Source organism: Lygodium microphyllum, chromosome 17, assembly GCF_053477565.2.
Source record: "Lygodium microphyllum isolate KBCC chromosome 17, Lygodium_microphyllum_v1.1.10, whole genome shotgun sequence".
Taxonomy (NCBI): domain Eukaryota; kingdom Viridiplantae; phylum Streptophyta; class Polypodiopsida; order Schizaeales; family Lygodiaceae; genus Lygodium; species Lygodium microphyllum.
The window spans coordinates 143,181,755-143,199,373 of record NC_141151.1 but is presented as its reverse complement, the minus strand read 5'-3'; the positions used below and the strand labels follow the sequence as shown (position 1 = coordinate 143,199,373).

General features: G+C 40.5%; 1 pseudogene; it reads right to left on the bottom strand.

Moving 5' to 3' along the window:
* Positions 1 to 14,206: 14,206 nt before the first annotated feature.
* LOC148022435 (diacylglycerol O-acyltransferase 2 pseudogene) lies at positions 14,207 to 17,309 on the bottom strand (annotated as a pseudogene).
* Positions 17,310 to 17,619: the final 310 nt, after the last annotated feature.

Sequence of the window (17,619 nt, the reverse complement as noted above, 5' to 3'; positions counted from 1 at the left end):
TCAATGCAAGTCCGTCGTCCGGCCAGTCATTCCAACCATCAGCTCGTCAATCTTTTTACTCTCTCACCGATCCTCGCGCGACTAGAAATTCTTCTCCTAGCTTGTGATTTAAGTTTGTTTGGGCATATTGAGGCTCCACGTTGACCATAAGGAGCAAGACATGGCAATGGCAGTCTTTCCCTTTTATCTCTCACTCAATTTGTGGATTGTAGGACTAGTTAGTTGGATTAAAACTTCTCCCCCTCCTATCAATGCATATTTGTGGTCTCTCTCTCTCTCTCTCTCTCATAATTAATCAAAACCAAAGTTACGAAGATGCAATGCGTGAATCAATGTTGTTCCTCAGAGAGTCAATCCCAGCAAGAATGTAGATAAACCACCACCTTAATCGAGAGCCAAAGAACTACATTTTCCGTCGCGTATTTTGTGTGTCAGTAGCCCTGAGCTCCAGTGAGAAATGCTGTCCCTTTGGTACAAAAATCTACAGCACTAAGTAAGGTTGTACCAACTGAAATCCTAATTTTTCATCTTTAGGAAATTGTATTTTTGAAGACATTCCACTAGAACAAGTATACACGTAATCCTTTCACAGATTTGTCATAAATCTTCTGAATGTATTTGCCTGAGATTTTACAGTTGACCACAGGATCGCTGGGCACTAAAAACAGTGAACGACAGGCCGCCTTGGTATTGCGCAAAGGCACTCGATGGCGTTGCAGGGGGCCGAGGCACTCCTCTGCTGCTTGCTGGGAACTCAAGCGTCTGCGTTGTCATATTCTCTCTCTCTCTGTCAAAGTCACATACTAACCACCCCTTTTCCTCGATAATGATCAGATGATTACTTTTCTCTCTCCCCTTCCTTTAGATCATCATCACCGACGTGATCTCCGCCACTGTATCATCGCACAATCGTGATAACGTGAGCTTGTCGTCTAGTCTCTCGGGTTTCACATCCATCAGCCCACCAAATCACAGAAACCAGGTCCGTCATTGCACTTCACATCCAACAGCAGAACCCTCGGTGGGCTCTCTCTCTGTGGCTACTGCTCTCAAAGCGTCGCCACCATTTCGCACATTGTTTTGTCCTCGATACATTGCTGCTGGCCTATTTCTTCTTGCATCACAGCCATATCTCTCTCTCTCTCTCTCAGCCTTACTTCATAATCATCCTCCTTGTATGGCGCCTGGTAACAGTGGCACACGCAACTGCCATTCGGCCCCCCTTTCCTCGCAGTTTTTCAGAGATAGAGAGAGACGCCACGAGAAGGTAACTGCCCATCTTACTACTATGAGTGACGATGTCCCATGAAATGGCATGCCAAGCTTGGGCATCTCCTCTAGCCCACAAGGAGCAATTGAGTACCTTTTCAAGTTCATTCCATGCCTATTTGCTGAAGGTAAGATGCTAGCTACAAAGATAACTATAGCCATTAGTATAGAGCTTAAGATGAGGAACCTTGCCCCTAAAGCAATAGCTTCTCCATTCCAATTTTGTAATTTTGAAGCCATTTTAGTCTTTAGCCAATTGAAGCACTAAGCAGTAGTGATCCCCATGCCTAACAAGGGGCAATCCAAGGTATCTAAAAACCTCCCATTTCTTAATTATCTTCAAGCCTAATAGTGGAAGCCATTCAAGGGTGTCATTAGATACAACACTTCAAATTTGGTCTTGCTTATTATTGAACTTGATAAGTCAGAGAAGTCTTGAAAAGCTTCAAACAATGTGTTGAGTTGACTTCATTGGGCCGTGATGATGTTGGAGTTATCTTCCACAAAGAATTGACTTGCTACTTGCCTAACATCGTGAATCCTTAGGCTTCGCAAAGTCCCTTTTGGTACTAATATCTAGTCTAATCTTCTTAGCAATGGGCTAATTTCTATGGCATAGAGAAGCAAGGCTATGGGACAACCTTGTCTCATAGACCTTTTGAGCTCAAAGGATTTGGAGATCGCCCCTTTAATGGATATTCTTAACTTCTACACTTGAAAGGAGTGTCATAATCATTCTAAAGAACTTCCTTCCAAAGACCATTGCTTCGAGGTAAATGCAGATGAAACCCTAAGGAATGTGATTATATGCCTTTTCAAAATCCATTCACTAGGAGGTAGTCCTGTCCACCAATCATTTCTTAATCAATAGCTGTTGCAAGGCTAGGGATGGCATTTTCTATCTTCTGATTAAAAAAATTGAAGCCATAATGCAGGGGGTGGATGACTTGAGCTAGTAATACCTTAATTTTGAGTGCCAAAGCCTTGACAACAAGCTTATAAGACATATTCAACATGGTCAAAGGCTGCTAATGGTTACCTTGACGCACATGGGTAATTTACAAATTGCCTTTATAACACCCATGTTAGCCTCCATAGGGAATTGCCTAGTAGCAAAGCAGTCCCCTTTGGATTACTTCGTCCTTGCCAAGAGTTTATTCTCTCGAGTCTAATATTCAACACCTCCCCAAAGAAATCTCCATAATAATCACCAATGATCTAATGATCACCCTTTAATCATCACTGCAATATTACTGTAGACAATAATCACAATCATAATGCTATGTATTTTCATAAAGAATTTCATCATTAGGAGGTAGCATAACTAATGAAATCCCCCATCCCTGAGATTAATACTAAGATATCCTATCAACTTGTCAAGACCTTGTGGTTTGTTTAAAATTCCCCCGAAAACTCCTAATTTATAACAAGGTCCTATCTCCTCTAAGTAATGATAATCCCTACAGGAAAATTTTAAACAGTCATAGCTGAGATTCACTAAATAGACCTATCAAATTTTGTCTAAAACTCCACCTTCCTCTCATACAAGAACTTCCTCGTACCAACATCTCCTAGCTAGACTGCAAGGACACAGCCTCCAAAGACAACAACAACGAACACCGCATCTGCATTAAATTCATGTAAAAATTTAGTAATAAGGTATCAATTGTATACAGTTTTGCCAAAAAATTGTTGCAATAAATGGCATGTTTTTAGGTGTTGTCACAAAGCAAAGAACTACAAAAGGTTCCTATTATGTGATGTTCCTAGACTCGTCCTTAGAAAACGAAATCTCATATGAAGAAGTGAGTATCCCTCAAACTAGATCAAAAACATTCCTCACTCCTTTTTAGCATAAAAAAGAAATGGAAATATTATAGCCAAGGAAAGAATATGCTAGTCCCAATGGATCATAAAAAGAGGAGGTCACTCCCTTGAAGGATTTTAACCTTTATCCAAAAATAGTATGTGGCACATTCATCAGAGAAGTGAAAGGTGAAAAAAGCCGACTTTTATGGATGTAGATGGTGCTAAACGTCATCAAAAAGTGCATAACAATCTTCTTGATGATGAATTAGCAGTTCCCAAAACAATGAAAGATTTGTTCTCTATTATTTTCACTGACAATCAATTATTAGACATTGTGGCATGAGCCATACTCTCTACTAGATGGATTCAACGGATATAATCAAGTGCAGATTGCCAAAGAAGACCACTCCAAAACAACATTCTTCACTGAATGGGGGACCTATGCTTACAAGTGATGCCATTTGGGCTCTACAATGCCCTTCTCACATTTCAGAGAGTGATGATGGTTGCATTTTAAAATCACCAACATGATCTCATTGAGGTGTATTTAGATGGTTTTTGTATCTTCAATCTTCTCTACAAGCATTGGGGACACTTTGAACAATGCTTTGAATGATGTCTGAAGCATGAGATCTTCCTCAATCCAAAAAATGTATATTTGGAGTTTCTTTAGGAGTTCTATTTGGCCACATTGTGTCTACATAGGGGGGTAGCCATAGATCTTGCCAAGATTGAGAAGATTTCTACTTTGACTTCACCAATTAGCCTCAAATAATTAAGGGGATTTCTTGGCCATGTGGGCAACTACAAGATGTTCATAGCATATTTTACAATAAAGGTAGCTCCCTTGCACAAGCTCTTGAGGAAAGATGTCAAGTTTAACTAGATAGATGAATATGAAGAAGCCTTTAATACTTTGAAGTAGTATCTAATTAAAAGACCCATCTTGCAATCTCCTTTTACTAGACAAAGGAATTTCATGTGAATACAATGCATCACTGAAAGGCCTAGAAGTACTTCTTTGCTAGAAGGGTGCTTCAAAGCTAGATCAAATGATCTACTACGCAAGCCGAAAGATCTTTGACAAAGAGTAGAACTACACAATGGCTGAGTTCGAGTGCCTAGCAATGGTATTTGCCTTGGAGAAGTTTTGAAACTACTTGTTGTCAACCCACTTTAAATTTTATATAGAGAATGAAGCACTCTCCTTCTTGATAAACAAGGGAGATGTCAAAGGATGAATGATGAGATGGCTACTCCTATTCTAGGAGTTTAACTTTGAAGTAGTTACCAAGCTCAATTGCCCCATGTCTTGGCCAATCATCCCTTACAAATCCCTTTGAGTAAAGAAGAGGAGCAAGATAATCTAGACCTCCCAAATTCTTCTTTGTTTCTAGTGGAAATTGTAACTCCCCAGTATGTAGATATTACCAACCTCCTAGTTACCCAACAATAGCCTCTTGGCATTGATCCGGGTTTTTTACATCCCGGATCATTACCACAAAATTTGGCCAAAGCCCCTATCAAGAGCTTACCATATCACTTTAGGTTTACTCTTCAAGCACTAGGTATGCTACATTGCTTCTCGATTATGATAACTCTAGCAAATGGGGGGAACAAGTTCTTAGAAGGCATGTCAATGTAAAGGGTAAATGGGATGGTTATCTTAGTGAAGATGAAAATGGATTACACCTAGGAGTTGAGTGAATGCATAGATTTTTCAAAGGACTAGCCTCCAACTACATATGGGCTCCGTCTGCATCACTAAGATTTGGAATCTATCACCATCATTAGAGGACACCTCACCCTTGCACACAAGTCAATATCCACATCATGGTGTCATTTGGATCTTGCACAAAAGCTTACAAGCATGGACCCCTTTTGTCACATGCTTATATGTATTTATATACATATGGGATACTAAAGTCAAAGCAGCTTTTGGAAGCCCTTTTTTATAATCTCAATAACTCCCAAGAAAAAGCGAATTTCAAGAAAATTCTCGCGAGTGCCGATCGGTTTTGATCTGGTCTACAAAGTTGCAGAAGAAACTTTTTCCAAATTCCTCACGGATTTGAAGTTACGAAGGCGCAGACTGCTGGCTATATGCAATTTTCTTCTCTCTTTCACCACACCAACTTTCCACTCTATCCTTCTTGTAAATATATTATAATAATGTGCTTTGGGCACCCAACTCTTGTAATCTAGCTCCATTTCTCTATTTTGTCTACCACCACCCTTGGCTTCTTGCATGATGACCAAGGTGGGGACTTGTCCCATCCACTACTCTCCATATTTTCAAAGATGCCATACATCATCTAGGATTATGTTAATCAAGAAGATTAGCTTAATCTAATCCCTCATGAAGGCTATATAAAGAGCCCATGGAGAATGAAGGAGAGGAGGGAGAGGGAGAATGACAAGTCCATGAGAGCATTCTAGAATACCCTCATCTCTTTGAGGGAAGCTATGAGTGAGTTCTTTTATTATGTAGCATAATGGCAAGCTTCTTCTATCTCTTCTCCTCTTGTCTCCCTCTCCTCTCATCTCTCTCTCTTATATTCCAATATGGTGTCTAGTACATGTATTCTCTCTTGTAAATTTGTGTCTTGGTTCTCTTGATTCTCTTTGAGAAAAGAGGAGGAGGAGAATGACAAGTCCATGAGAGCATTCTAGAATACCCTCATCTCTTTGAGGGAAGCTATGAGTGAGTTCTTTTATTATGTAGCATAATTGCAAGCTTCCTCTACCTCTTCTCCTATTATCTCCCTCTCTTCTCATCTTCTCATTCCATGTAGCATAATGGCAAGCTTCTTCTACCTCTTCTCCTCTTGTCTCCCTCTCCTCTCATCTCTCTCTCTTATATTCCAATATGGTGTCTAGTACATGTATTCTCTCTTGTAAATTTGTGTCTTGGTTCTCTTGATTCTCTTTGAGAAAAGAGAAGAAGGGGAGAATGACAAGTCCATGAGAGCATTTTAGAATACCCTCATCTCTTTGAGGGAAGCTATGAGTGAGTTCTTTTATTATGTAGCATAATGGCAAGCTTCCTCTACCTCTTCTCCTATTATCTCCCTCTCTTCTCATCTTCTCATTCCATGTAGCATAATGGCAAGCTTCTTCTACCTCTTCTCCTCTTGTCTCCCTCTCCTCTCATCTCTCTCTCTTATATTCCAATATGGTGTCTAGCACATATATTCTCTCTTGTAAATTTGTGTCTTGGCTTTCTTGATTCTCTTTGAGAATAGGGATGTCCTAGCCCATCCTCTCTTTGGCTAGGTGGTGCCCCTCTTTAGTTCTCTTAGTGAGGATTGGAGGTTGGATGGGTAAGAGGCAACCCGTTCATCATTTCAGCCCTCAGCATCTTCAACAAAGAGAAGAGAAACTTTTGTTGGAATCAACCCCCTACACCCTGCTAGGCGGTGCCCTATATAAGAAAGATAAGAATGAAGTGCTACGAAGATGTGTCAAAGGAGATGCATCCTCAAAGTTTTCCACGACAAGCCATGTGGAGGACACTTTGCAAGAGACGTTATGATCCAAAAGGCTCTACTCATCATAGGATACTTGTGGCCAACCCTTCATAAGGATGTGTATGATTATTATAAGCAAGGTGATGCATGTCAATGCATTGGAAGGCCCACAAAAACCAATGTCATGTCACTATAACTAGTCCTTTCCTTGAAGTTGTTAGAGAAATGGGGCACTAGATTTGTGGGCCGGATTGATCTTCCAACCAAATGAAAGTAAAATTGATACATTCTAGTTTGTACTAATTATGTAATGAAGTGGTGTGAAGCCAAAACTCTCAAGCAAGATTATGGCAGTAATGTGGCTCTATTCTTGTATGAGGATATTATCACTTGCTTTAGAAGTCCTCTAGATCTTGTAAGTGACATAGGAACTCATTATCTAAGCGATATCATGGAAGAATTGATAGAGACCTATAGGATCATGCATCGCAAGTCCACTCCCTACTACCCTGGAGCCGACAACCAAGTTGAAGTCACCAATCACATCCTTTGCATGATCCTGACAAGGACAATTGCTACATATCATTGTGAGTGGAATGAACGACTTATAAAGGCCATCTTTCTAGCCATAGAAAACATCCTTTAAGATGGCTACAAGACAGATACCCTTTTAGTTGGTGTACAGAAAAGAAGGTATTTTCTCGATGGAACTCAAATTGCCCTCCTTTATGAGTGGCTATCGTTGAGCACCTAGGACATAATGAGTCTCTATAGCATCGTCTTGCACTTTGAATGCTTGGATGAAATACGTCAAATGGCCCTATAGTGCATGGAAATAACCCAAGCTCAAATCCTTTTATTAAAAAAATATTCAAAAAATCATTAAAAATGTGAAAAAATATTTAAAAATCCCATTAAAATTTCCAACCCTTTTATTGATGTTTCCTCCACTCATTAGTTTATTTAACACTTTTTTCCACCATTTTCCTCTTTTTTACCAAAAAAAATCATCAACACCCACCTTAACCCATCCCCCCACCCTCTCCCCCTCCCCAGCCCCACCACCTAGCCCACCTTCCCACCCTCCACATTGCCCCCTTCATGTGTTGTTCTCTCATCCTTACATGCATCTCTCTCCATCTCAGTCTCTCCCCCATACTTCTACAATAGCTTACTCCTCGGCCTGGTCCCCCTAGTGGCCTTCTCACTCATTAAAAATTGTCAAATAAAAAAAGACAAAAATTTAAAAAACAAAAATATCAAATAAAATAAAAAAAATTCAAAAAATCTAAAATTTTTAGAATAGCTAATACTATTGAAAATTTTAGAATAGCGAATACTATCTAAAAATTGAAAAATAATACAAAAAAATTAAAGGTCTAATAGGCACATGGAAATTTCATTAAAAATCCTTAAAATATAAAAAAATATTTATAAAAATCTCAAAATTTTTATGAAAATTCTTTTAAAATCCCATTAAAAATTCTAACCCTTTTATTGATGTTTGCTCCACTCATTAATTTTTAAAACTCTTTTTTTCACCGTTTTTGCTATTTTTCTTCAAAGAAATCATTAACATCCACTTAACCTCTCCCCCCCTCCCCTTAGTCCCCCTTCTCACCCTCCATATTGGCTCCCTTCTCATGCTATTCTCCTGCCCTCCCATGCATCTCTCTCCATCTCAGTCTCTCCCCTATACTTGCACATCATTCGACACACTCGACTTGGTCCCCCCACTGGCCCTTGTTCACCTATGGGCTTGTCATTTTCCTTGCAAATGTTGTTTCCATGCTAGTTTTGGATTTCTATGGTTTTCGTTCACATGTGGTTTCTTGTTGTCTTTTACATTGTCGTGTCACTACACGGGCACAGTGTAAAAAACCTTCGAGTGCATCGTTATCCAGCTTTCTTATTAATTTAGAGAGTCAATGTTATATTAGTCATTAGTGTCCATATTATCTAGCCTATTTTTGGACAAGTTTGTGGAGCCTAAAAAGTCACTAGCATTAGTGTCCATATTAGTGTTATAATATAGAATTTTTGGACAAGTTTACCCTATTTTTGATATTTTGGATATTATCTCTTGTAAATATCCTAAAAAGGTGTAGAAAGCTTTTAGAATAGGGTGACATGCAAAGAAAGTGGCTTTTTAGCCAGTTTTGGGGAGATCTCATGTAAAAAAGAGGGACTTACAAGTTCACGCGGCACATGATTGCAATTTTTAGTAGCAAAAAACAATTCAAACGGGGAGAAGAAGAAGAAGCAATCTGGGAGAATTCTGAGTATGTGTCCTAAAGTTTTACCCCTCTTTCTTCAAAGCCAATGAACCATTAGATTTGTCATCTAAGCAGTAGAGAAGAAGCTAGTATTTCGTGCTTATTTTTTGTCTACCATGGAGCTCCAAGAGATCTAATGCTTGGAGGTTGCTTCCAAGTAGTCCCAGATAAGGATTTTGTTTATTTTCTCAAGTTCTATCAATATATAGTGCTTTGAATCATTGAGCTTTTCTTAATCTTGTGTACCTCTTATCTATTCTTTTTGTTCTCTTCTATCTCCTATTCTCTACTTCCTTCTCTATCTGATCCCTAGTGGATATGACCTTTCGACTAAAATCCTTGCGATATTGGTAAACCCGACGTGAAAGGTTGTCTGAAGGAAAGATTGGATGGGAGAACCTTCAAGCACAGTTTCTAGTGATGTCTTGCAATAGTTAGTGCAGAATATCAACATGCTTATGGAGGTATAACAACAATATGTGATGTAGGTTTCTACTCAAATAGAAACTATTGTGATGAGTACTTTGCAAGTAGTACAGTGTGAGATGAAGTTGTTAATTATAGGGATGTATCTACATATTTGCATACATATGCTCAAAAGATGGAGTTCTTTGGGGTGGCTTAACTTGCATGGAGCCAGTATTTTGTATGGGTTACTGTACATGAATTGAAAGCCTGGGTTACTGAATTGTACATGCATGATGCTGACTAGGTGGCTTTCAAGAAGACACTTAGGGAAGAATTTCACATTGAAAACACCAATTTGAATACCCCTTAGACTTTCCAGGAGTGGGTTCTACAACCCAATAAGGGTCTTGTAGCTAACTATAGAGTTACTAAGAGAATTTGAAAGTCAGTTTGCGCAGTTAGATCTTGCAGAACAATAAGATTTTGTAAGTCAAAAAATTGAACTAATTCTACAAAAGTGACAGATCATGAGATTCAAGAGAAGCTTGATGATTTATTAGAGGATCAAACTACAAGACATGGCTTAAAATAGACTGGAGGCATGTTAAAGAAGTTGATACTGCATTGGTGAAAAAGCATAGAAGAAAAGAAAGATTGCATGTATCCAGCTTGCCCACTGTTACAGGAAAAATAGTTTATGTATCCAATAAGCTACCTGCTCTTATAGCTAACCCTATGGCTACACCTATTGTTCCCATTATTAGGGAATATATTTTAGATGAATTCATTAAAGGTATGCATGATCTTCAATTGAAGGTGGACATTTTGGATGAGAAAGGACAAGATGAAAGGGGACGAGTAACATCCCCTAAACCAGGAAAAAGATGTATATGGTATGATACTTTGTAGCATAAAAGGAAGGATTGTGATTCTTATCAAGAGGCTTGGGCATGACATCTCATATTTTGAAAAGATGGCAAGATCCATGAACAAAAAATAGGATTTCTAGTTGCTTTGAATTTTGGAAAGAGAGGTATGCAAAAGTTATTGGAAGACTTGGTTGTTCAAAATGCCTGTGGGACTATACATGCTTCTAGTTTTGGTCCACAGTTGTATAGAATGCTTGGTCAAATGATGGTTTCTTTGAAGGCTACAATATGGATGCATGCTTTGCATGTAGCTGAAAGAGGAAAGTTACTAATAGTGATATGTCCCATGTAGGGCAAGTCATTCGTGACATAACTAGCTGGAAATCACTGGTAGATGCATATTCAGTATATATACATATTTAGCAAAGGTGAAAAACACACATATACTTGTGGAAGAGAAACAAAAGAGAGATGAAGATAATGTAGGGACATCTAAGAGAGTGACAAGAAAAAGTGTGGATCTACCTAAAGCTACAAATCAGCCACCTCGCGAGCATGTTATGGAAGAGGTTGGGCAAGAGCAAAAATGAGATAGAAAACAAGAGGGCAAAAACAAGGGCAAGCAGCTAGGATATAAGGTGTAGTCTGATATTAAGTGTAACGTGCCTACCCCTCAAATTGTGGGACACGTCCTAGTAGCCCATCGAGAGATCAATCTAGAAGATGCCACCCGGCACTCCCAAGGAATGACAGGGGGCTTGCCAAATAGGGTCTCTCAAGTCTGCCTTGCAACGGAACTTATCCGGTCGTTCCCACTAGGATCGACCTGAAGTCTGGGTTCCTAGTAGTTGAGTATTCCTAACAGCCTTCTAGCGTTAGTCGACAACCGCTCCACTTTGCATAGATACAACTAGACCCAAGCAGACTCATACCGCACTTGGTTGAAAGAGAATGGGAAACGAGAGGGAGGCATCGCTCGACCTCTCTACCCATAGGTCATAGTCCCATTTTGGTCCCCTAAAATGGTATGAATCAAGGTTTCAACTTACAAGTTCTAAGGTCCTTATCTAACTAACATTCGCATCAAATAAATTCCATTGAGGAAAGCTCCTGGATAACCGAGACCACCCTGCCATAGGATGGACCCGACGGTCACATCCACCATGCTTCCCTCGAGGGTTGTTTTAGTTATCTAATTACCTACCACATTATGTTTGACACATAAAAGTAGCTTCCTTAATTAACCCGTTAATCATAGGTTCCTTTACGTAATTTAGGGCACAGACACACAGACAAGATAACAAGATCAAACCCTTCCTTAACTTATCTTCAGATTAATGTTTGTCTCCCGCCCATACAAGAGAATTAAGTATCCCTTTCTACCTTCACAAAAAAATCCTTTCGTCTTCTGGCAATAAAAACCCGAAGGTTTATCCTACCAAGATTCTGCCTTATAACTAGTATCAAGGCCTCAAGATCCCATCTCGAGTCACATAGAACACTTGTGTAGGGTCCAGAGGCATTGGGATTTACAGCCAGAGCCCCCCCTGGCACCCAAGCGTCCTCCTACGTAAAGAAATTTCCACGGAGAGACCTCTTGCGGTGGGTTCGGTCCACATTCCCGGCGCGGATTCATAACCCCCTTGGTTAGGGTTTGGCGGTTCGCGGGGGGTAGCTAGCGCCATCCTTCCTTAATTCTCCTGTATGGGCTGGAGACAAACATTAATCTGAAGATAAGTGAAGGAGGTGTTTGATCTTGTTATCTTGACTTCATGTCTGTGCCCTAAATTACGTAAAGGAACCTGCGATTAATGGGTTAATTAAGGAAGCTGCTTCTATGTGTCAAACATAACATGGTAGGTAATTAGATAACTAAAACAACCCCTGAGGGAAGCGTGGTGGATGTGACCATTGGGTTCATCGTACAACAGGGTGGTCTCGGTTAGACGGGAGCTTTCCTCAATGGAATTTATTTGATGCGAACGTTACTTAGACAAGGACCTTAGAACTTGTAAGTTGAAACCCTGATTCATACCATTTTAGGGGACCGGAATGGGACTATGCCCTATGGGTAGAGAGGTCGAGCGATGCCTCCCTCTCCTTTCCCATTCTCTTTGAACCAAGTGTGGTACGAGTCTGCTTGGGTCCAGTTGTATCTACGCAAAGTGGAGCAGTTGTCGACCGACGCTAGAAGGCTGTTAGGAAGACTCGACTGCTAGGAACCTGGACTTCAGGACGATCCTAGTGGGAATGGCCGGATAAGTTTCGTTGCGAGGCAGACTCGAGAGACCATAGTTGGCAAACCCCGTGTCATTCCTTGGGAGTGTCGGTGTCGAAGGGTTTCTGAAAGCAAAGTCATGTCTACAGAAGACCTTGATAAATTTCAAGATGGAAGATCAATCAAGTGACTAAATACAATTCTTCTGTGATGTTGATCAGTTGGAAAGATTCAACTCTTAGAAACCACCTATTCTGTGACAGGTATTGAAGAGCAGTATAATAACTATGAGCCCGATTTCATAGATTATTTAAAGGTTACCCAATGTTGTGTGTATGGCTCTTGGCTGTTTCACATCTTAACTACTTGCTTCTATAAGCATGTTCCTTGCCAACATATGTAAGAGGAGCATAAAGTCAACAATATATTTACACACACCGATCTTATTTGCACCTCCTGTATTTTTAGTGAAGGAGTCTCTTCGTGAAACTCTTAGTCCAGGAAACATTGAGAATAAATATGAAGAAGCATAGAGATATCACAAGTTTACATTGCCTGCACTTCACTTTGAATGTGAACCATACCCATAAATCCTTGAGAATTGAGGTACTCTTCTAAAAAATTTCTGAGAAAGTTCCATTTCCAGATTTCGAGTCTGCAACATGTATCCTCTGTGCATATTCCCTCCATCCAACGAGAATCACCCATGCTCTGGCGGAACTGCGTTAGTTCTTGGAGGGATATTTCCCTACTGTGTAGATCCCGCTTTCACCAATGCACATATTGAGAATCAAATTTATTTGATTCTTTTGGATTGTTTGCATCTTTCAAATTTTCCTCAGATTGATTTCTACAAAACCCTTGCTTAAGCGAGGCTCAAACAATTGCTCTGAGGAAATTGAAACCATAGCAGATGTGAAGACGATTGGCGGGGATGGAGAGGCCAAACAAGAAGCTACGTTGGAACGTCTGTTGACAAGGCTTGCCCTCACAGACGACAGTAAACTCGAGTCTGTGCTCGCCAAGCTCCTGCTATATGCTATATCTTGCCTTAGCTCCTCCAGGCAATCCACCAATTCTTCCCTCTTCTTCGTTCGTTGTCTCTTCCCATCAGTCGGCTACGTCATCTTGAGCATCTTTGTCTGCTTTTAGGATCATTGTCACAGCATCATCTTCCGCCCTTCGTACTACAGCGTCTTCTGTCCTCACAATCCACTAGACATGTTCGTTCTAGCACCTCCTTCCTCTTCTGCTATATTCGTCCTATCCCTGGCATAATGCTCATCTGATCAGCATCGTCGTCTTCGTTTTTGCTCCCCTCAACAACGAAGATCTACCTTCCTTCCACAGGAATCAAAGCAGGTCCCCCTTCATGTAGGCCAGAAGCACAGGTCGTAAGCTCTCCATTTGATTGAGAAATTTAGTCTCCTTCAGCTCCACATCTAAAATATGTAGGATCTTATTATCAAAGAAAATCCTTTGCGATTCGTATGCTTTCTGCCTACGATTCATATGCTTTCTGCTCTGCTCTTCATCTATCCACCACCTTTCGACTGCATCTTTTTTTTCAGCTCTCCTCGTTTCCCCTGTTTTTTTTCCCCCCTCGAATCTGATTAGTGCCTACCAGTCCTGAATATGCTCCACTCTTCTCAATTAAGCCTCTTCCCCCCAAAAAGTCCCCCTTTTGAAAATAGCCATCCATTTCAAAATAGCCTTCCATCGCTTTTCCTTCCCCCAGGCTCCTTAAGTCACTACAATGACACATATTATTTCCAGTACATTATGCTGAGCACCACAGACCATGTTTGCATACGAAGCTGGAATAGCCTTGACATATTTGATCATGCATGATCTCAGGTACCCCAGTGACAATCTAAACATTTCAGCTCAGTACACATACACTGGAACACACGTGTATCCTGCATCTGCTTTGTACTTCTCATAAAATTCTTGGAGGGCAAAGATAAAGCTTGATTGCATTTCAGAAACCTCTTCAGCAGGACGGGCTTGGATTTTTCTTCACATCAATGGGCTTCCCAACAATAATGTGCATCGGACGACAAAAAGGTATAGGGGACCCAAACATTCCCCAAAACATAAGTTGCACAAAGCAAAGCAGTCGATAGATCTGATTGTATACCCTGCCCTTGGGTTTCCACCACTTGTAAACATGGGTCTGCCCAAATATAAAACAAGGCACTAAAGGAGATCCTGTCTCAATTGCTACACGTATGAAACCAACTCTCTGCTTTAGATAAGCTACCTCACGGTCATGTTCCATAAAGAGCATCTTTCTAACACCTCCAAGAATCAGAACACAACTACAACCATCTTTTAATAAATCGCAAAGAACCTTTCTTGAAGCAGACACTAGTCCCAAACAAGTCCATATGTGTCTTAAAATAGGAGTCCTAAAAACCGCACTGCTTGCCAGACCCTTAACTTTTCAACTGCAGAAACCTCCATTGCAAAATCCAAGGTAGATGGTAATTGATCTTCTACTGAAACTGATCCAAACTTCCCAAACATATCCATTACTATGCTTCCAAACTTCTCTCCACTATAGTCGCATGTAGAAAATAAATGTAAACACAACGACTAAGTATGTACAAAGTAACAAATGTCACACACACAACATTTTGGTGGATTCCACACCTCCGATGCACAGCAGTACGACACCGGGCGGTGTCTTCTAAATTGATCTCTCAATGGGCTGCTAGGATGTGTCCTGCAATTCGAGGAGCGGGCACGTTACATTAAGAAAGCCACAGATCTCAAGAAGGTTCTTGAAGAATGGATTTTAAATAGTTAGGTGTAATTCACCTTGGGAGAGATTCTTGACATTGCCAAGTGGGAATTTCATGACAAAATCATTGACATAATTAAGAGTATGCATTAGTTTCTTGGTGATACCACTAGTGCATTGGGAGAGATTCTTGACATTGCCAAGCGGGAATTTCATGACAAAATCACCTTAGTAGAGATTCTTTACATTGCCAAGCAGGAATTTCATGACAAAATCACCTTGGGAGAGATTCTTGACATTGCCAAGTGGGAATTTCATGACAAAATCATTTACATAATTAAGAGTACGCATTAGTTTCTTGGTGATACCACTAGTGCATTGCTATAATTTGAAGAGGAAACTAGTTTGTTGGGCATTTGCGCTAAATATGAGCATGATGTAAGTGCTAGTTTATGTATGAAGATGTTGCTAATTAGTGTACAACATGTGGAAAGGAGAAGAAAGTGGCTGAAAATACATTATCTTGTAGAAATATGCTTGTTGAAGTAAGGCGAAAAATGCAACAATATGGGAAAGAGGCTCTAGGATCTATTGCTCAGAGTCACTACACAAGAAATCACTAGGTAACAACTACCACTGAAATGCTAGTATAAATAGGGGAGTGTGAAACTCCTTGTGTTGCTTCGCTTGACCACGAGTCCGAGATTAATGTGACTGAGTATGGATTGTATAAGAATGGTGCATGGCCTACATCTTAATGTAAAAGTAATGATTGGTGATGTACAAGAAGAGCAACACTTCTTTATGCAAGATAGTTTCTCATATGTAGTGATTTTGGAATAGCCCTATATTGTAGGGGTGCGTATGGAAACAAAGGTGCTTGATGATGGTTTAACTTAGAAGCAAGGATGGGACGTCCAATTTCTTTATGTTTATGTTAATCATCCTAGGAATTGGGATATTCTTCGAAAGTCTCCTTTGCCTCCAAATGCAAGGAAATTCAAAGACTGGATTTTCATTGAGTACTACTATAATGTGGGGCTACAGTAGTACTATTCAAAGGATGTACTTGCCTCTTGATGTATTGAAGTATTCATTTAGTACTAGTTATTCTCAATTTACAACAAATAGTTCATGTTGCTTTAAGCCTATGGAAGCTATGTACAAGGATGGATGCATATCTATGAAACATGCTATTAAGTAACTTTGAGCATTGGGTTTGTTAGTTGAAAATGAAGCCATTTTAAGCCTCTTTTATGGGCTGAATATTATTGACACTATGGTTGAAATTTCAGCAACTATACATGCATAAAATGAGGCTGAAAATAAAGTGCTGTCAGCATTTTCTTTGGACATGTATGATGTTATAGCATTTTTTGCTCAACATAAAGGATTACAATGGGTTGAAGTAGTTGTGGAGACAAAGTATAAGACAATAGACAAAAAGGTGAAATGAGTTGCTTTGGTACTTCCACCAAATAGTGAGAGTTTGTATGAGAAAGTGTCAAGATAGCCAAGTTTACAGGATTCTAAACAATTTACAATTAAAACATTATAGGAATTGAAAGTTGGTGTAGAAGGGTTTCTTTTGCCTATCGAAAGATATTATTTTATGCAGATATTGGCTAGGCATGGGTGTAATATTTCCGTTTGAAAAAAATATTATTAAACCAACCTCTTGCGCACCATAAACTCATGCAAAGATTATCCCCAGTGCCGGCAGCTAATCTATATCCGCATGCGAGAGATAGAGAACTCCGTCTTGGAAAAATAAGGCCAGGGATTCAAACCCGCATAGCCACGGGGAAACATCCTCTTGGGAGGAGGATAAGAGGATAATGTTAAAATAAATTTCAATTTTTTTAACTATTCCTTCTCCCCCACTCGATGCACAGCTAGAGGAGAGGGAGTGTGGGGGGATGGGCCAGTAGAGCTGCATGAGGAAGGGGGGGAAGAGGGCCATGCAACGGGCCACATGGGGGGAGGTCCTCTCCCCCCCTGGACTATAAGAATCCCCATAGTGGAGGGGGGGTTGGTGAAGAAGAGGGAGAGGGAGGCTACTTGCTGTTGTTGCCATAGAAGAGGGAAGAAGGCCGTGTAAGGTGCTAGAGACCGTTGTGAGAGAGGAGCAACTAGTCGCTATGCTGCGTCGTGAGGAGGAGAGGGAGTCACCAGCTGAGACGTACGCTGCCGCTTGTGCTTGATAGCGGCCGCCACATCCGCCAAAGCAGCCAATTCCGCCATCTCCTGACAAGCGAATCCCCCACTCAACGTTAGTACCACCTCCCCCTTTTTCACGACATTATCATCTCCCCCCTTTTACACATGGTGTACTGCTCCCAGAAGCTTCTTAGAAGCTTCATTAAAAAGCTTCTAAGGGGCTTCTCTAAGCCCCCTTCCCATTGGTTCCACCACAAGCCCATTTCCTAGCCCAGGTTTAAAGTCCCCCTTCCCATAAGATCCTCAATAAGCCCATCCTGGGCTTTGAAGAGAAGAAGAGGAAGTCTATAAGGGCCTTCCCACCATTAATTCAATCATCCCATCTCCGGACTTT